We start from the raw sequence: 5630 nt of genomic DNA on the forward strand, positions 1-5630 counted from the left end.
ACAATTATCATTAAGTATAAAAGGTAACAACTGTCCTCAACATTTAATAATCAATATATTTTGAATACTATATTACAGTACTACTTTTTTGTGCCTAATTTTGTTTACATTCTGGAGAGTAGTATTACTTTTTTGGATGTCCATAGCGGGTTAAATTCTATCAGAGAATATATTAAATATTTCACTAAGGATATCATCAGGTGCACAATCTGGATCCAGCATCCCCTCAAAATCAACCACTGTTGTCAATAAAAATACACTTATTGCAACAACAGGTCCAACTTATTGGAACAAACCTTGTACCCCTTTAAAGATCAGATACACGCAGGTGATTCTTATGCCAAATATTGACATCATCAAAGACACCTCCCAGCCAGGTAATACTCTCTTCCAACCTCTTCCCTCAGGCAGAAAATACAGAAGCTTGAACACATGCACCAACAGGTTCAAGAACAGTTTCTTCCTGCTGTTATTAGATGCTGAATGGACCTCTTAAACTTCAAATAATGTTGATCTTGCTTTGCACACCCCCTGTGCAGCTGTAAACTCGCATGCCTTGTTCTGTTTAAAAACACTATGATTTGTAATTCCTTGTTTGCTATGATCTGCCTGTACTGCTGGCAATACAAAGCTTTTCACTGCACTTAGCTACATGTGTCTACAATAAATCAAATCAAATCAAGTATTGTTAAAGTATAAATAATGAGAAGTATGTCACATTGCACAGTTCCATCTTAATGCAGTGAAGTGTTAAGTATGGATGCAATAACGCCATGTTCAAATTCTGCCTTGCCTAGATAATGAGAAATGTCATTTTTAGGTGGTAATTTGAGATCCTGTTCACAATTAACATCACGTGAGAAAATGTTTAGAAAATGATAAAAATCTGGAAGTTGGCAAAATCAGTCATATCAGTGTGGGATGTAAGACAGTTGTTATAGTCAGCAACATTCTAGCATAGGTGACTGTAGTGAGCTTGAAATATTGATATTGTAAAAATTTATTTCACAAACAAAATGACTGAAGTTCAGATTTCCCATGTAATGTCCCCTATGGGTGGTTTCTTATTGGAAACACCTGAAAAATTCACCTTCTAATGTCTTTTAAAAATAGTTTTCTACGTACCAGAATCATAGGTCAGATATTACTGTTATTATTATTATTATTATTATTATTATTAACATTTAAATGCTTTTGTAGAATTTGTTTACAACTTGTTTTCATGAAGACATTTATTGTCAGGAATTTAAATTTCAGGTAAAATAGCAGCCAAAAGAGTGCTATTGATGCCTATTTCACACCAGCATAAGATTAGGCCAATACTGTCTTAGTTTATAATCATGTGTGTTTTTAGTCTGAATAAAATTAGGATTCATTTTCATAATTGTAGCAAACTGATAACATATCTAATTGAGTTCAATCCCAAATAAATTAAATTACAGGACAAGCCTATAGGCAATACTTTCTGCTCAGTCATGTGAACAATAGTTCAGTTGTTACCTCTCAGGAAAAATTACCTTCACATCAGCTGCAAAAATACAAGTTACTTAGTTATCTTCTGTCTCTGTAGCTACTCTGTGACAAATTATAGGAAGTGGTCAACACAGCTCAGAGCTGCATAATTCACTGATAATTTAACCCAAGATTCGAATGTGGATAGCTTTTGGAATGGTTTGCTGCACAGTGAAACAAACTGCTTGTATTTACATAACCAAGTGTAGGCAGTGGTGTGATGGTATTGTCACTAGACTAGTAATCCAGAGTTCAAGGCTAACGTGATGCAGACATGGGTTAGAATCACACCATGACAGATAGTGAAAATTATTTGCAGCTGAATGCAAATTTGATAAACCAGTAGGTTTGCACTCATTATCGTCAGACTGTACCCTTTAAAAGGCTCCATTGTTTCAGCAATCTTGTGATACTTTAACAATGTGCTTAATTTTAATGTGTAATTCTGAATAAGTGTGCTAGCAGAGTATTTAACTAGAACTGGCATCACAACTGAACCTAGTCAGGCTGTCAATTGTTATCTGGCAAGTAACATTTTCCAGCATTGAATAATGGTTATTACATTCCTTCATGAGTATGACCCATTTTAACTTGCTCACAATATATATTCAATATCTCTTATTTAAATAAAATCTCTTCTTAATCAAGATCCCTTAAGAATGTTGGAATTGTTTTATGACATGTCTAAGATACCAAGTCGGTGAATTGACCGCACTCTAAATTGAATGCATTTACCTTGTTTTATTAATGCAGCTGAGAAACGTTCATATTATTCTATGAGGCAGATCATCAGCAATGTTTAACCTTACCATGTACAGCTCTTCCACTAAAGTTGTACAAATGACGAGGAGAATCTCCAGGGAAACCTGTCCTGTCCTTTTTGCAAATTGTTTCTTACTTACACTTTATTAGTTTGCAATTCCTCCTGTGTCCACTGGCAACATTAATTTATTATGCCATGAAAGTGAGTGATACCTGCTATTTGTTAAGATCTATTTCAACAGCAGTTAAAAAAAAAGCAGAGGCCATGGATTCTCTTTGCACTTTTAGCTCTATTTGTGCATTAAATTGCTGGCCTTTTAAATCTTGAATAAAAGATATAGTACTTTTAATCGACTAGAGGGCACACACTGTGTCACATGCAAAAGTAGATCAAGCAGTTCATGGTGTATAAAGTCCTATAAAGGCAATTCCTTTAGCATGGACTGACATTCAGTTGACTTTCAAAATATAAGGTATGATTTGTGAGTTTTCATTTTTGAATCTCATTTTATTTCAATTGTTACAAATTGTAAGAAATTTATGTTTTGACACTGTATCTTTAATTTAGAGTAAACTTGAAAAATTAAGGAGGCCATGTAATATGTTCTGAATTCTGCCTGATCAGCTTGATGTTCTCACCACCAGCATTTTCTTCTGACTGTGGGTAAGCCATTAATCTAAAGTTTCACAGGGTGGTTTGGAATGTCAGATTTTATGAATGCTGTACTTTAAAAGATCATTTAATGGAGTTAAAAAGGTAGTGGAATAAATTAATTACCTGGATACAAGATCGACATGATTCTTTATTGCAGTGGCAATAGGCTTTGAGAGTATCAAGTTACAGGATTTGTAAAACTCACACAGAAAGGGAATGTGCATATGCAAGTTGAGAGAGAACAGAGCAATTGAGGCACCTCAAATGTAGAAAATGCTATCATTATTTACTATGAGGGAGGAAGGTGAGAGTCCAAGCAGAGATTAAATGAACCAGGTTTAAATGTGGTTGGAATATTAGCTTAACTTTGACTAGAAAGGTGACCTTCAATCAGCATGAAAGTCAGTCCTGGGTTTGGAGGCTGCCTAACTGGCAAGGTTAAAAAAAGTCGGCTCTTCAGAGTAGGTATAGCTTTGGATCGGTTTTTGGAGAATACATGTCCACTTAAGGGACATTTAAATCAGTGGAGGGAAATTTTTGGTCATTTTAATACTTGATTCAGAAAAACCTTTCTGTAACGAGGAGCAAATCACTGCAGATGCTGGAATCTGTACTGAAAACAACAAATGCTGGAAATCCCTGCAGGTCAGGCAGCAACCATAGAGAGAGAGAGCAAGTTAATGTTTCAAGTCTAGATGACTGTTCGTCAGAACTGAGGTGAATTGTGGAAGGGCCAGCATTTATGCTATAGTTGGGGGGGGGTGGGGGGGAGGGGAGGCTGGTGGTGGTGTAGAGTGTTGGGGGAGAAAAGATGTTGATGGTTCAGATTAAATGATCAGAATATGAGAATGATAGAACAATGCTGTGTCTAACTGCCGGGCTTGAAGGAACAGACAGTCCCACTGGGATGGGAGGAGGGGGGAGAGACATGGTGACAGAGAATGTAACATATAAGGCTAAAAGAAAGGGAAGAAATGGGAGTTGGTTTATAATTTGAAGTTGTTAAACTCAATATTAAATCCAGAAGTTTAATCTGGATTTTAAGTTGTATGCAAAAAAAGTATTCAGTTAATATTATTCCTTTCTGTTTGTTTCAACAAAAACCTGAAAACTTGCAACCTTGTCATTTGATCCTTGCACTAAGTCACTGGAAGTTTAAATATCTTTTCAAAACTTATCAGTCTCTACAGGGTTCATAGTAATGTGTAATAATTTATTCCATCTGTAGTTTTTAAAGTCTTTAGCACCTTCTTAAACTGGCAAATGGGTAAAGATTACAAGATTAGAATGTCATTTGTCATCTGAAGGATTATCTTTCAATGGGTCACCCTAAATACATGAGCAGTGCAGTACACATATACTCATTTAAACAAAAGAATCTTAATTCCTAATAGTTGATGAAAACACTACAGTCCCCCAAACCATCTTCTCTTTATTTTTAGTTTGCTTGTTTATAGTAGTAACCTTGCTTGGTGTTTTTTTTTCTCTACTGGGTGGTCGGTGATTGTGGGTATGACCATAGGTGGTAGGAGTTAAGAGGGCAGCTGGGATGGTTAGTAGGGTTGTAGGATGTGTTGGTACACCCTTTGAATGGGGGTGAATTCCTCAAATCAGTGCCTTTGGTGACTTTATGTTTTTCTGTTTTTGCTGTACATAGTTTTTGTAAGTTTTGCAGGTTTGTTGGCCGTAGTTATTTTAGTCTGTGTAGTTCTTGGGTTTTGTGTATTCTTTTGCATTAAAGCTCAGCGATATATAGTTCAGGTTCTTCCTCTCTGGAGTCTAAATGGTGTTATAGAAGGTGATGGCTAAGGATGTGTTTAAGAGGTGCACCTGGAATGTTAAGGGGAGTCATTCACCTGTCAAGAGGAAGAAGATACTTTTCAGCCTTGAAAGGGAGAGGGTGGGTGTTGCCTTATTACAAGAAGCACACTTGGATGATGCAGACCATTTAAAGCTGCAACAGAATGGGTATGACTGGGTTTATTTTTCATCTTTCAATATGAGGAATAGGCCATTTTAGTTAGAAAGAATCTCCCATTTAAGTTATTAGAGTGTATTAAAGACACACACGGGAGATTTGTAATCCTTAAAGCTTTGATGCATGGGGAAGATACGGAATCTTAAATGTTTACTGTCCCCTGACCCATCCTCTTAAATTCTTGACAGATGTACATTCTAGACTGGTTAACCTTGCATCTCAATATATCATCGTAGGAGGGATTTTCAATTGTCTCATATATCCTGTGGTAGACAGATTGCCCAAAGGCCTGCCGATACCTTCTTTGCGGTTTAAACAATTAAGGGATCTGTGTGCTGAATTGGAGTTGGTAGATGTTTGGAGACACCGTCATCCTACTGGCAGGGACTTCATGTTCTATTTGAACCCACATAAATGCCATACCAGGATTGATCTTTTTCTGATCCCCACAGCACATCTGGGCTCGGTGGCGTCATGTACAATTGGCAATATCACTATTTCTGATCATGTCCCAGTGTATTTAATGGTTAAGAGTAAGGATACGGTGGTAGGCTCGAGGCACTGGCAACTGGACCCCTTCATCCTCAAGGATAACAAGTTTATTGAATTCTTTTCAACTGAATTCAAGACTTTTTTTAGATATTAACTCAGACTCAGCCAGTCACCCATCTATCCTTTGGGAAACAGCTAAAGCCTATGCTAGGGGGTTGGTTATTTCCTATT

The sequence above is a fragment of the Chiloscyllium punctatum genome, chromosome 3 (genome assembly GCF_047496795.1).
Source record: "Chiloscyllium punctatum isolate Juve2018m chromosome 3, sChiPun1.3, whole genome shotgun sequence".
Lineage (NCBI taxonomy): Eukaryota > Metazoa > Chordata > Chondrichthyes > Orectolobiformes > Hemiscylliidae > Chiloscyllium > Chiloscyllium punctatum.